Source organism: Macrosteles quadrilineatus, unplaced genomic scaffold (genome assembly GCF_028750875.1).
Source record: "Macrosteles quadrilineatus isolate MER2022 unplaced genomic scaffold, UCM_ALF_1.0 Scaffold_9__3_contigs__length_116548681, whole genome shotgun sequence".
Lineage (NCBI taxonomy): Eukaryota > Metazoa > Arthropoda > Insecta > Hemiptera > Cicadellidae > Macrosteles > Macrosteles quadrilineatus.
Genome location: NW_026542602.1, coordinates 10,058,798 through 10,075,308, shown reverse-complemented (window position 1 = coordinate 10,075,308; position 16,511 = coordinate 10,058,798). Strand labels below are relative to the sequence as shown.

Genomic DNA, 16,511 nt, shown 5'->3' with positions numbered 1-16,511 from the left:
TTATTGGTCATTTGTGCTTTTAACAGAACTGTGAACGGTTGAGCTACTATTTAATCTAATGCAGTCCACATCTAGCTTGTAAAAGCTAAGTTTTATGATTTTGTTTAATTTTGCTAAATAATCTAAATACATACTTTATTTCTAATATTGAAGTCTTAAACCCTTAAACTTAGAGCCTTAAACTTGAAAGTTATGTTTAAAGGATGGGATTGATGTAATTCCCAATTTGATATAGATAATTTGTGATAAAGATAATTGTAAATTTATTGTAGTTATGTTTAAGTCAGACATTTTGTTTTACACTGATACTAGATTTTGCCCCGTGGTCAAAACTCGACCAAAAGTATGTATTGTGCAAAAAATTCGCTATTTTCACCCCACGCTGTAAATAAAAAAATTAATTGGAATTTCTTCCATTTGTTTTGATTTTCTGTTTATATTTTGTTGTTATTTCGTCACCAACATTTCATCCCATAAGGCCCAATTTAATTTTTCAAAAATTAAAAAAAAAATTTGTGCTAATTTTTGAGCCAGTTTTAATGTATAAAGGAATTCAGCACATCTATAGGAAAATAGCCCCAATATTAAATCTCCATGAAGTGCAAATAAAACTCATTATGAATAGACCTAATGATAGGTTTTAATAAACTCTGAAGTCAACATACAAATACAAAATGTAAATAGTAAACAAAGAACAACTGTGAGACAATAAATAAATTCATAAATACAGTAAGGAATAATAACAGTTCATATGTATAAAAATATTATCACATTCTTCCCACCCTAAAACGAGACGTAGTCTTTTAGATAGTAAGGTCTTTGCCGTATACGCTGTGGATGCGTTTTGGAAGGCACTGAACTTGAGTCTTTGCAAGAACTGTTTGCATGTTCAACTGGTACATTCGTGTCACTTAATGTCCCACTAGAATCATTTTCAACTTGTTCTTGATCAAATGAAACCTCCGGTTCTTGAATAACTTGTTCATTTCCACATGTTCTGGCAATTGGTAGTCTGTTTCTAAAGATGATTGTCCAGGTGCTGGGGCCAGATCTCTTATGGATACTGTCTTCTCTTGTCCATTTGGGAGTTTCACATGAGCATAACCTGGATTTGCTTGAATAAGTTCTACCTCTTCTACAAGTGAGTCATACTTGCTGGGTCTGTTGTGCTTTCTCAACAGCACTGGGCCGGGTTGTGACAGCCAGCTTGGAACTGAACCTCCATAATACGATCTTCTGGGGTGCTTAAACATCAGTTCATGAGGTGTTGTATTGGTTGATGTACATAATAATGATCTTATTGAGCGAAGTGCTTCAGGAAGAACTGATTCCCAATACTTTACGGGTAGGTCTTGGGTTCTGAGGGCAAGCATAACAGTCTTCCATATAGTGCCATTGAATCTCTCTACTTGGCCATTCCCTCTAGGATTATAAGCAGAAGAGTGGCTTGACGCAACACCATGAGTTTGTAAGAAAGACTTTAATTCGTCTGACATTAATGACGTTCCTCGGTCTGAATGAATGAATGAAGGCATACCAAAAATTGTAAACATTTCTTTCAGTTTCTCAATACCTGTTTCTCAATACTGAAAGTCATGTCTCTACAGGGGAAAGCAAATGGATATCGTGAATACTCGTCTACAACAGTTAATATGTATTTATTTTGCGTAGCACTTGGAATTGGTCCTTTAAAGTCTAAGTTTAGTCGCTCAAAAGGTGCTGTAGCTTTGATTAACGTACCTTCATATTTACAAAACCTAGGCTTAAGTTCAGCACAAATTCGACATTGAGCTGTAGTACGACGAACTTCTTCCAGTGAAAAAGGTAAGTTTTTCGATCTAATCCAGTGGTAAAATCTTGTCACTCCCGGGTGACACAGGCTCGTGTGGATATCATTTAAGTTTGGACGACCACAAATCGTTCCACACAATCGTGACATGGTGTCTGCAACTCCATTTCCTTGCCTGGTCGATATACGATATCATACTTGAAACAAGACAGTTCTAAACGCCAACGTTGTATCTTTTCATTCTTTATTTTTCCAAATCTTTTATTGTCAAACATGAAAGAAACTGATCTTTGGTCTGTAATGAGTAGGAATGGCCGGCCAATAAGATAGTGTCTCCACTTCTTAAGAGATTCTACGATTGCTTGAGCTTCTTTTTCAACAGAAGAATGGTTCTTTTCAGATTTTGATAATGTTTTCGAATAAAAAGCTACTGGACGTCCTGCTTGTGACAAGGTTGAGCCGATTGCAAACTCAGATGCATCGGTCTCAACTGTAAATGGTATGTCATTTTGGATTGGGGCTTTAGTTGCAGTTACTATTTCATTTTTCAATTCATTGAAGGAGTTAATTGCTTCTTCTGATAATGGAAAACTTTTAGTCGATGAAAGGGGCTGAATCTTCTCTGAAAAACTCTTGATAAAGTCTGAATAATGAGCGAACATGCCCATGGTTCGACGCAATGATTGGCCATCATGAGGAAGTGGTAGTTTCAAGAGCGGCTGAAGACGGTCTGGATCAGGACGGATTTCGTTCTTTGTTATTACATATCCTAACAGATGGATTTTGTCTTGTGCAAAAGAGCATTTTTCCATGTTCAGAGTTAAGTTGTACTTCTTGGCTACATCAAAAAACTTGTTCAAATTTGTATCATGTTCATCTTTATTCCTCCCTCCAACTGTTACATCGTCCAGGTAAGCTACAGTGCATTCAAGTCCTTCTTTTTGTATGATTGAATCAATTTCTCTTTGGAAACAGGAGACGCCATTCGTAACACCAAAAGGAATTCTGCAAAATTGGTAAAGGCGCCCACAGGCTTCAAATGCTGTATATTTTCGTTCTTCATTTTCAATTTGTATTTGATGGTAAGCACTCTTAAGGTCAATAGTGCTAAAAACACTGAACTTTGAAACTTTGTTAACGACATCTTCAACTCTGGGAAGTGGGTAGGCGTCAAGTTGAGTGAATCGATTTATTGTTTGGGAATAATCAATGCACATTCGCTTCTTTTTTGTTTCACCTTTAACTACAAGTACTTGTGCTCTCCAAGGTGAAGTGCTTGGTTCAATGATACCCTCTTTCAACAAGCGTTCAGTTTCTTCTTTTATGAATTTCGAATCTTCTTCTGAATAACGTCGTGACTTAACTGCAATAGGTCTACAGTCAAGAAGTAAGTTTGAAAACAAGTGGACGGGTGCAACCTTAGCTGCTGTAAGTCCGCACACCTTCAGTGTAGGTTTCTTACCCCCAAATGAGACTTCAACGCTTGAGTGTTCCTTGAAAATGTCATGTCCTAAGACAACATCAGCGCATAAGCCGTCTAAAACAAGGAGTTTAGTTTTGTTGTAAATATGACCTTGAATCGACAAATCAACAAGACTGTAGCCAGCTGTAACTGGTTGATAAGAAGTAGAAGCCATAGTAACACTAACGGTGGTTGGAAAGATTGTTATTCCCCTCTTTTCTACTAGAGATTTACTAATAAATGTTTCCGAACTCCCAGTATCAACTAAGGCACCAGTTTTAATCCCATTTACTTCAATCGTAATAGTAGATTTAGATAAAGATTTAGGTGCAGCTGCACATGTAGCTGGATTTTTGCTGAAAGTTTTTTTAGAGTCAAGTTTTGTAGGAGGTAATGAATTACTTCCTGACTTACAAACCTTCATGTAATGTCCTTTCTTGCCACAAGAATGACAAATATGATTTGCAGCAGGACATTCACTTCTAGTATGTTTTTTACTGGAACCACAGAAATAACATTTCCAGGAAGTGGCTGATAAACAAGTTTCCTCTGCATTATTTGAGGACATGTTACTTTTGACAGATTCTGGTTCTGAAGTAGTAGAATGTTGTATGCAATTTAATTGAGAATGTTGCTTGTTATAATATTCTGATTGATACTGAGCTAATTCCAAAACTCTAGCTTTCTCAAAAGCCTCATTCAAAGTTAATGTTTTATTTTCTAGAAGTCTTTGTCGGATAACTGGGGAAATCAAACCTCTGATAAATGCATCACGAATATAGTCATTTTTATTTTGTTCTGCAGAAACTTGGGAAAAATTACAAGGTTTACTTAAATCTTTCAAAGCTTGTAAATATTGGTCAACTGATTCCCCTGACTTCTGAAAACGAGTTGCTAGAAGATGTCTGGAATAAATCTCATTCTTAGGACGGATATAGAGTTCTTTTAAAATAGCTATAGCTTCATCAAATTTTGTAGCTCCAGAGATGTATTTGTAGACAGATGGACTAATGTGATTAACAAGTAAACGTAGTTTTACCTTTTCATTTGTTGCATTAGAGTCACATTCCTCAAGGAAGTTGGTAAAAGTCTGGTACCAATGCAGCCATTGTTCTTCTGCACCATCACTTTCTGGCTCTACATCAAATCGGTCAGGCTTGAGGAGTTTGTCAATGACTTGTGAAAAGAGCTTATTAAATTGAAGTGCAAATAAAACTCATTATGAATAGACCTAATGATAGGTTTTAATAAACTCTGAAGTCAACATACAAATACAAAATGTAAATAGTAAACAAAGAACAACTGTGACACAATAAATAAATTCATAAATACAGTAAGGAATAATAACAGTTCATATGTATAAAAATATTATCACACTCCATAAGAAAAGTTTATTTTTATATTGGTTCCTAGAGGTCACCCCGTAGTCGAAAATTCGACCAAAAATATAAAGACTTCTCTAATTTCACCCACACTGTAAATAGAACATGTGATTGGAATTTGTTTGGATTTTCTGTTTCTCGTATTTTGTTGTTATTTTGTCACCAGCATGGCAACCCATAAAGCCCATGTTGATTTTTTATAAACTTCAAACTAATTGTACGTGATTATTTTTGAGCCTATTTTAATTTATAATGGGATTCTGCACATCTACAGGAAAAAATCGTTTATTTAGTATCAACAGCGTGTAATTTAATTATGGTCAGGCTAGCTGTCATAAAGTTTGCAAAAGTTTTTTAGTATATAAAATAGCTTTTAAATAATCATATGATGCACCCAAAACCAATTCATAAGTGGACACGTCTAATATCTATCGATCTCACCTCTTTACAACGGTTATTATATCAGTGGCATGAATACGCTAGATTGTTAATCCCTATAATACCATGGTCAAAATTTGAGGAATGCCTAATTTGTTTAACCGGATCCAAAATAATGAGGCTAAAATGTCGATAGTTTGAGTTATATCCATTCCGCCACTGATAGTTCTAGCACAGACTAGAAGAAACAGTCTTTTATTCCCTAGTCTGTGGTTCTAGCGTTATAGGTTCTACTTGGTTCACATATGTATTTTAGAGAATTTAAAACATTTTATGACCAAAAATAACTTTTGGAAAATGGAATTAGAACCATGGGAACATGGGAAAAGGACGAAATTACTATAACTGTCTTTATAAACCATGATTGATAAAAAAATTGCTGTTCCTTTCCGTAAATAATGAATTATATTTTGTAAATTATTTATTTGATAACATCTGTTTCTTTATATAACGTATCAAGATATTGCAATTAATTGTTTAAGATTTTAGAGAAGGGCTAAGGATGCCAGAACCTAGTTGTTTATATCTTCATCAGTATTCTAATCTCCTACCAGACCGTCAATCAGGGTACGATTTTCCTCAACAGTTAAATACATGTACACTAAAGCCACTTTCAGTGGCATAAAAGGTCCAACCTTTAACCACATAATTACCCTTGTGAAAACTCTAATAAAAAGAAACGGTTGTCGATAGTTAAAAAATAAATAAAACAATATAAATATAACTATTTGTTCATGGTTGTGAAACTAATAATTACCCTTTCTTAAAACTTGATTTAAGATGTTTATCTTGTAAAAATTAGAAAAAAAAACTATATTTAAAAGCATAAGTAGTCACTGTTATTTCAGAAACTGTTTTTAAATTAAATATATTAGTAGTGTTGAACAACGACTAGGTACTTCTTTAAGGTTGCAAATCTCCTAACTTTTTTGAATGCATTATGTCATTGCCAAAAAATGTTTTGCATGGTTGAAAATTATATCCAATACGTTTTTTTTTTTTTGAAGAGCAAATCTTTACTGTCAATGCAAAGATATCATTGTTTCAGGAGGCGACACAACAGTTTTTGAGAAATTTCCTTATTCAGTAACAGGATCGGATGAGGGAGATAAGATAGGGCTTACTGGAAGGATGAAACTCACTTATGGACTTAGTCTGGCGTTACGTCGATCCTATGATCAGGATTTGTAGCTAAAGCCATACGCGTACAATAAGTGAAAAGTTGCTACAATAATCGATGAACCACCTGAAATTCAGCTACGGAGATAATAAAATACCCCTGCCGCAGCAAACCTGCATACTAAGCGAATTTTAACTTGTCTGATTACATATTTACTTAAATTTTTTTCCTTAAATAAAACATATTTATTCTCAATTTAAAAAAAAGAGAGCTTAGGTTTGCTGTTACGGGGAAGTTAAACAGTTTTTTTTTACCAAACGTCAAAAGTATAGGATGAAATAATTAAATTTGCAAAATTTGATCATGATAATATATCTATAAACAAGTAAACTACAACAGTTTTCATTTTCTCCATAACAATAATATGGAAAATTTAAATTTTCACTTTTTTGAATTTTCTCCGTAACCATTGGGCATACAACAATCCTTCAATATACTAAATTATTTCTTTTTTTAACTTTTTGCCTTTTTTCAAATAGCAACCCATATTAAGCGACCCCTCATTTTAAAGGGTTTGTAAAAAAAAAAACCACAATGACGCAAATCCGAGGTGAATTCTTCACCCCTAGCCAAAATGGCGGGTATTCCAAAATGGGTGTTTTTTCACAAAAATTAAAATTTGGAATACCCACCATTTAGGCTAGGGGTGAAATATCTACCTCGGGTTTGCGTCATTGTGTTTCTTTTGACAAATTCTTCAAAATGAGAGGTCACTCAATAGGGGTTGCTATTTAAAAAAAAATAAGTCACCCTCTTCCCCCTACCCTGTTATGGGGCATAACAAATATTTTTGATGTAAAAAACTGCAAATCCTTTGTTAACAATTATTTCTATCTATTTCAGTTTTAAAAATACAGATTTTTTAATACTTAATTTACACACTGTTATGAACTACGACGATAAGGTATTTTAATCATTTGTGTATTATTTTACTCTGCCAGTATTTTAATTACTCTACCTTTAAATAACTTTTTCTGAAAATCCAACAGAAGTGTAGAAGTAACGGTCAATCAGAAACATTCAGCATTCAGAGGTTTCCACACTTCCAGTTAGATTGATTTATCTTTTTCAGATAGGACGGAAGCAAAAGTAAAGATGTTAGCCGTAAAGTGTGACCAACTTGCTTTACTTTGTTATCTTATTTTACTAAAAGCTTGTAAATACGTTGGAATGTGATTGAACTATAAAAAGCACTTATTCCTGTTAATCAGTTAAGCAGTCCTCTTATTCAAAAACATAGGAAACATAATTTATTAATTTTACTTATTTATTTTACTACATAGTAATAAATGGATATAACCGTATAAGTTATATTCGGCTAATTGAAAATATCTCAAGCAAACACTTATGAACTTATATCAGTTTTTAACTGGAAAGATTATATTCACTTTCAAGGGGATTCAATAGAAGAATTTATGTTGAGTCACTTAGTAGAATTTTCAAAATAACTGAAAAATCATTTGTCAACGAAAGCTGTAAACAATGTTATACTTTGCATAATACCAAATGACGACCTTTTACTTTGTAAATGAAGGGTAAATAAAATTGAATACATGTACCTAAACATCAAACATCGCAAAGGTTCAAATTTTTATAGTGTATTATTTGTGAAAAAATTAGAATAAATTTAATATACAAAAAAGTAAATTTCTAGTAAATTTAAAATAAAAACTATATGAAGGGAATTATTCGTAGAATTTTCTGTTACTGCTTGTATGACCTGAGTCATAAATCTTTCTCCGCGTGACAATTATTTCAAAAGACAAACTTTTAAAGAGTTTGATTGATCGATTCGCAACAATTAAGTCACGGAACGTTCATCAAGTTTTCTTGACGAAAAATGATTTAAAATTTAACATTGAAAAGTTCCATTCCTCGGTTAATAGTCGTCATTGTACGTTTGGGGTTCTCAGAAGTATTTTGGAAAAGTGAAGAAATCTGTTTCGTTTTAAGGTAAGTCGTTGGATCAATTATTTGTGGGAATTACTGCCCCAGATATTTTCTTATCGTTAGTAATTTAAGAGGGTTATAAAAACTAACATATCCGGCATTGAGTTTTATGGGTTTGATTTATCTTATGCTTAATACACAATTGGGATTATATTTGCAATTAGGTCATAACTGGAGTGTTTTACTGAATTGGTGAAGACATCTTCCAAAAACCGTTATCCTAATGATAGTCTTAGTGTTTGTAACAGTATTCAGTTTGTTAAATATAGATGTAACTGCACGTACGAATGTAATGTACTATTATATATTCAAATAAACTAATTCACTAATAGTATTACGATGTCGATTTCAAAATTCTGTTTGGTATGAATCATTTTGATTAAGGTCTTGAAATCTCAAAGAAATATTAATTAAAAGAGTTTATTTTATAAAGTTGTAGGTCAATGGTTGTGGTATACAAATTTGCATGAATACGAGACCAAGGAACTGAAATTTTGTTTATGAAATATTCTTCTTCGTCTTCTTAAAAAAGTTTGGTCAAATGCTAACTCTCTTATTTGGTTTCAGATGTCAACCATAGACGAAAATTATTTCAAAAACAATCGAGCAATCGTGTTCAGGATTTCCAAGTTTTTGCTTTTAGGCACGAAATTGTCAATTGACGTAATTCCGCCGATCTTGTTAAACTTGTTCTTCTTACATTCTACAATGTCCTGTTTATACGAGGACCTCCAGGATACTGACGATGGGGGATCCTTTGCCTACATGTCTAAGTTTCACGATATTGTGGTGTTAACAGTATTTCTTCTGACACATGTATTGATCTTTTGGAAAAAAGCCGATATTTATCAAATCTTTGAAGTGTTGACGGACAAGTTTGAAGATTACGAAGTGGACCCAGGTCGTTCTAAAATAGTCAAACAACACACTGAAGAGGTTCTCTGGTACATCAATTTTATCAACAAGTATTCTATCCTGGGAAATGTAGTATACTGCACTGTTTTCTTTGCATATTGGCTGTTTACTTTCAATAAAGAAGAGAACCAATGTGTCAACCTTGCATTTGGCTGGATTCGAATTGGAAATCCGAATTATTACGTGTACTATCTATTGCTAAATTGCGTCTATGTACTCTTTGCTTGCGTTGTTTCAATCCAGTTAGTCACCTCTTTAGGTTTGATGACTTTCAACGTTAAGTGTAAAATAAGACTACTCTGTAACGATGTCACTGGTATAGTAAACTGCTGTGACTTGAAGCTCGACAGCCCAAGAATGAATCCTTTGACATCCATTGACAATCTATCGTCCATAAAACATTCAAACGACATTGTCTGTAAATCGTGCAGACCATTTTCTGTTCTAGATGCAATTGTACATATTGAACTAATGTCAAAACACAGGACTGTTGAGAACCAAGTTAGAGGATTTTTTCACAACTTGGTCAAAAAACACATGATAATATTGGAGTAAGTACGATTTAGTTTTTTTTGTAGTAGTGCACCTACCAAGTATTAGGTACAAGTTACCTCCCATTAGCACAGTGGCGTAACAGTATTTCCCCGGGCCCCCCCGCAAATATGTCTGTGGGCCCCCTACTACCCCTCCCATTCCCCACCACAGCACTATATACCACAACCATCACCACACCACAACTATCACATGACGTAGGTGACGGCAGGCATACGGCCTACACGATCAGACTGGCAGAGGATGGTCTCTAGCAATATCAAGTATTTACCTATTCTTCAACCACACGACCAGAGTCGTCCTTGAAACATATTTTATATTTTGTCATTGTCACAGTGATAATAAACTTGGGAGTTATGTCCGTGATTAATATATATGGGCTACTCCATTACTCCACCATTCACATTCATTACTAAACTCAACCAAGCTTCCAACTATAATTTGAGTCGGGACCACGAAAGTTTGCAGTTGAGGGAGTAGCATATTTACCATTTGACTTCAAATGAGCCAATGAGGGCAGTGCGGTGTTGCCAAATCGAATAATACCAGCTGTTTAAAAAATGTTGTTTAGTATTTTAATTAGTGTCGTCAAAGGGCGATATGGCAACGTCGCACTAGTCTTGTGATTGGCTGCCGCCAACTGCAAACTTTCGTGGTCCCAACTGTAAATGTTAGTGCTTCACTAAATTAGCCCAATTTAATGACATGCCACCTGATTGAGAAACTCTCGCGACATGCACTACTGACGAGTCACTCGCAATCCGCATGGAATGGATCTCCAAAATCAGGTGATCTACGGTCAGCTGAGTACACGTGAGCGGTTAGTGTCGGAGGGGGGAGGGCCGAGGGGCTGGCTCAAGGCCGCACTAGATATATCTAGTGCGGCCTTGGCTGGCTCCGAGTGTGTGTCGCCACGGCGCGGCGGCAGGCCCGGCACACAGCTCCTAGCGCTAGCATGAAGCTACACAACCATACTGACAATACACATCGTCGGGTGATCGTAGTGAGCGTTGGCGTTTCGTTAACAATATTGTTAATTAAAAGATAAAACTTTAGTAGATTTGGCAGAATAAAAGTATCTACCAACACATCGTTTTTTTATTTATAATTTGTCAGGAGAGAAAAACATTTGTGAACAAAGGATCGGTTTTACGGACGGTTTTATGAGAAAAGGGTATCTTAACCTCGCGGGCCCCTAAACCTCGCGGGCCCCCCCGCACCGCGGGGTCTGCGGGGGCGGCTGTTACGCCACTGCATTAGCAATTAAAATAGTCTGTGTGAAAGTGAGATTTGTACATTATTTACAATTTAATAAAAATACATTAAAAAATAATTGGTCCTAAAAATCTAATATCCTAACATCCTAACAACTCTCCAAATGTAGCGTACTAATGTAAGTTAATACGATTTCTGGTCTTCGAAGTGAAGATGATTTTGTCTTGGTAGATATTAAAAATTGATGATTACAAAATAAACTAAAATCGCTAATATTTAAGAATGTTCCACCATTATCTGCACTGATTTTGATTTTAAAAAAGACTCCTTTTCAGGCATGCAAGATTTGCAGACAAAACCTTTCGCTTCTACGTCAGTTTGTACACACAGTTTGGTGCATTGCTAATTGCAATGGCAATTTCAAATTTTGTAAGTAGCGGTAAATACTAAATTATGTAAACTATTAATGATCACCAGACTAAGTAGAGTTATATGTGGTAGCTTTTGAAATTTTGCCTTGTTCAATTAAAACAAAATGAAGGACAGAGAGCAGCAGCAAACACTATTTTAAAACATACTCATAAAATATAGTTTTTTAGATATGTTCAGGCAGTTTTAAAACAGTTTACAAAATAATAAAATGTCTTTCGTTTCAGAGTGGAAGTCTATTGACTCCAGAATTTTTGAATCGTGCAATTGAGATTCTCGAGATATTTACAATAATCGGTCTTATGAACTACTTTGGCCAACTGCTACTCAACGAGGTAATGTTTCAATAATTTGTGATCATACGAAATATATACACTTAAAGATATATTGTAGCTTAGTCGTTTGTGGATGGTTTAAACTTTTATGAAATCTTTGGTGTATCAAACGCTTTATTTAATCATCGGAAACCGGAATAATAAAATGTATACCTTTTATAATGAACCACAATTTTATATTTTATATCCACATGCATACTAAGCATAAGCTGAACTGATTTACAGTCGGAGTCACTCCACCAAGTGTTTTACAACTGTGACTGGACAGACAAGCCTCGCAGTTTGAGGCGAGGACTGCTCATCATGCAGATCATGGCGTCCAGACCTCTCAAACTGACCATCGGCGGCGTCTACACACTCAACATGGAGACCCAAGGCAATGTAAGATTCGTAAAATATTAATATAATTCATATTAAAATCTCTTAAACATAATTAGGTGATTGTGTATGGCATTTTTGATGTGGAATGGATAGCTAATCATTCTATTTACTATTTTCAATACCCCCGCCGCAGCAAACCTGCCGACTAAGCGAATTTCCATTTGTCTGAATTGATTTTCAGTTAAATATATTTTAATAACATTAGGTTTAACGAGTACCTAGGTTTGCTGCTACAAGGAAACTAATAAAGTGTGTTTTTGAGTAAAATATTGATAGCTTAGTACAAAATAAATAAATTTGCCAAGTTTGATCAAAATATAAACAAGCAAACTACAACATTTGACAATATTCTCCATAAGAATAACATGGGAATTTTAAATTTTCAATTTTTTAAATTTTCTCCGTTACTAATAATCGAACAAAAATACTTTTATATACTAAATTATTTGTTTTTTTAAGCTCTTTAAAAAGGTCTAAAGAGAAATTGGGAAATTTTGTGTTTTGAGGGTCGAAAGTGAGAAAAACCAATTTTTACCCCATAAAACCCCCCGTAAAGCCCCGATCCCATGGTCCGATCGTGCTGGTTCGCGAACTCATTCAAGTTTATCCCGCTTTACACCTTTAAACCAAATTTCATCAAAATCGGACAAAAATTGCTCAAGTTATCGCGTTCACGGACGTATATATATATATATATAAGTCTATATATATGTATATATATATATATATATATATATATACATATATAAAAATTTGAACGAATAGTGTTTTTGGCCTCTGGGGACATCAAAATGAAAAAGTAAATCGGTCCCGGGTCTAGGTCTTACCGTGCCACCTACGGTAATAGCTACTTCCCTATAGGAAAATTCGCTAAAATGTATAGCCTATCATTGGCTTAGCCAGTATACAATATGTATGACAACATTAAGAAAAGATTTATTCTTATCAAACAATAAAAAAAAAAAAAAATAAAAAAAAAAAAAACAGTTACAGCATCACCACAAAAATGACGTATGTTCTATAATCAATGGTTTCTTCGTATATTTACTATGTGTTTCCATGGAGACCAATCAACATTCAGCTCAAAAAATCTAGATCAAACCCTTAAAATTATGGGTTGTGTTTGAGATGTAACCAAAGCAAAATTTAGACGTAGGTCTGGTAGTTTTTCCTTTTGTTTCCATGGATATTAATTAATACTTATTTGTTCATTTCGTATCCTCAATTCCTCAAAACCTCTAAGCCTCAAAACTTTGAAACCACTGATAGGGTTTGAAAAATTTAGCCAATTGAATGTATATTGTACTAACAGAGTACCCGTCCTTCGTACGGGGTTGGCATATAAGTATAAAATGCTTATTGCAGTTTTACTCGTGCTTTGCGTTTGCAATAGGAGAGGACACTGCTTAAGAAAATTTGGTTTTTTTAATTTACGGTATGCTATATTATGGGATATCTACCATAGCCATAATGTTCTATCACACTCCCCCTAAACAAAAAAAGTGATATTCTAATTTTTCACAGCTTTTTATTGCTAGTTGGTTCAAATTAGATGTCATAAATGCAAACAAATTTATAGGGCTGCACCCTGTTGGTAAGTCTTATAATTTTTTGATTCTACTTACTATCGTAGAACCAACTTGTTTTTGAAACAGCTGACAAAATTCTTTTATTTCTTTTTATATGAATACTCATGAGGTTAATAGGGGAAACTCCAGAGCATTGGGGAGGAACCCGAAAGGATTGTTGAGATAAGAATTATTGAGGTTAAATCTGTGGACCTTATTTAAATTATAATACTTGACTCTTCAAATAAACAATACTTTATTTTATAACTTTAAAACAGAACACTTACAAACTTGTACAACTCATAAGCACATAAATTGTTTTTCTCCAACTAGGAAGTTGCTATGCCAACATAACAACAACTTTTATAAACATATGAAACAGTCTTTAGTTAAACATAGAATAATAATTGAGTTAGTGTATTATATTTTTATATTGCTTCAACACCCTCCCTCAATATAAAAATATATTGTCTTCTTACAAACAGTTTTAAACAACATTCATCTTATTTCTGAATGTCTGGAACTTTGGTTTACACAGAGCTTTTGTTAATATATCCGCCAATTGGTTTTCAGAATTAATGTACTTTAAAACAACACTTCCCTTTTTGACAACTTCCCTTAAAAAATGATATTTGACATCAATGTGTTTAAGTCTTTTGTTTTCTAGACTTCCTGCAACAGCTATTGCTGATTGATTATCTTCATGGATGGTCACAGCTTCACTGGTTGATACATTTAGATTTTCTAGCAGATGTTTGAGACATTGGGATTCTGTTATTGCCAAACTAAGTGCAATATATTCTGCTTCGGTTGAGGATAACGCCACTGAAACTTGCTTCTTTGATGTCCAGGATACAACACAGTCAGATAGTAGAAACAAATAGCCAGATGTAGATTTACGATCAGTTAAATCGCCTGCCCAATCAGCATCCGCAAAACCTTCCAATATAATGTTTCCACTTTTATTCTTATAGAAGGTTAAACTCTTGTCAATTGTACCTTTGACATATCGTAAAACTCGTTTTAAAGCAGTCCACAATTCTTCGCTTGCATTACTTTGGAAGCGACTTAGAAACGAAATCGGATAGCAAAGATCAGGTCTTGTCCCAATCATTGCAAACATCAAACAACCTATTAGTTTACGGCACTTGTGTTCTAGTTCTTTGTCACACACTGAATTGTTCAAATTTATTTTAAGATTAGGATCCATTGGAGTAGAGACTGGTTTGCAATCCTGCATACCAAATTTTTGTAGCACTTGTTTTAAATAAGCTGTTTGATTCAACGTTGTTACTCCGGTTGTCAAATCATGATCAATCTTTATTCCCAGGTAAGTTGAAACTTGACCCATATCCTTCATTTTGAAATAATGACTCAGTTTTGATTTGAATTTCAAAATTTCATTTTCACAGGATCCCACTATTATTAGATCATCCACATACAGTAATACATACAGTTTATTTTCATCAGTCAGTCTTGTGTACAGACAATAGTCACTATTAGACCTTGAGAAACCTTCTTTTGTCATTATTTCAGTGAACTTTTCATTCCAATTTTTGGGAGATTTCTTCAAACCGTAGATTGTCTTGTTTAGTTTTAAAACAGTAGTTTTACTTTCAATATGTTCAATTCCAGGAGGTACAGATAAATATACATCTTCTGTCATGTCACCGTGTAAAAATACACCTGTCACATCCATTTGGTGTACTGGTAAACTCTGTTGATTAGCTACAGCCATTAATACTCGCAATGTTGTCATCTTAGCGACTGGAGCATAGGTTTCAGTTGTATCGAAAGATCCTTGTTGTTGAAATCCACGAGCAACAAGTCTTGCTTTATATTGTACTGGTTGACCATCATCATTTTTCTTTAACTTAAACACCCATTTAGCATCTATGGTTGAAATATTTCCAGGATCTTCAACTTCAGTCCACGTATTGTGCTCTTTTAGATTATTAATCTCTTGCTTAATTGCTTCTTTCCATTTATCTGCATCTTCACGATTCATTGCACTTTCATATGAATCAGGTTCATCTCCTTCTATGGAAGTCATAAAATTAACTTCATAGTTATCTAATTTTACAGGTCTTCTTAGTTGGTTTCGGTTTCTTAGTTTCATATTAGTTGTATTTTCTTCTATATTTACATTTTCTTCAATATTAGTTGTATTTTCTTCTATATTTACATTTTCTTCAAGCTCTTGATTGTCTTCTACAGGACCTAGGTCTTCTTCACATTCATTTTCACTTTGGTCTACTTCATCATTATGTAATACATCAAGTCGATAATCTGTATCTTCTGTTTCTTTCAGGGACGATACAGCGTCAGTTTTAGTCTTCATTGTATTTTCAACAGGCTCATGGAATATAACATTGCAGCTGATTTCAACCTTGTTTTCTTCAGGAATGTATATACGGTAGCCTTTAGTAGTTTCACAGTATCCAACAAACAAACCTTTCTTAGATTTTTGATCCCATTTCTTGCGTTTTTGTTTTGGCACATGAATATATGCATCACATCCAAAAACCTTCAGTGATTTGATGTCAAAGTCTCTGCCCATCCACAACTGATATGGTGTACTGTCCTTTACACTACTCTTTCCAACTCGGTTTAGGACGTATACAGCTGTGTTGACTGCCTCTGCCCAAAACTTCTTATTTAGTCCTTTTGCTGACATCATAGCCCTAGCAGAATTAACTATGGTTTGCATTTCTCTTTCAATAGAACCATTTTGTTCAGGACAATAGGGAGCTGACTTCTCATGCTTGATACCTAAACTTGACAACATATCTTCAACTTCTCTATTTACAAACTCAGTTCCACAATCCGTTCGTAGCACTTTGAATGTTTTTCCTATTTGATTTTCAACATGACGAATTAACTCTTTTAATTTGCCAAATACCTCATCTTTTGTC

The 16,511-nt window shown here is 34.3% G+C and overlaps 1 pseudogene; it reads right to left on the bottom strand.

Moving 5' to 3' along the window:
* Window positions 1-911: 911 nt before the first annotated feature.
* On the bottom strand, window positions 912-3,426 carry LOC129002365 (uncharacterized; annotated as a pseudogene).
* Between the last annotated feature and the right edge of the window lie 13,085 nt (window positions 3,427-16,511).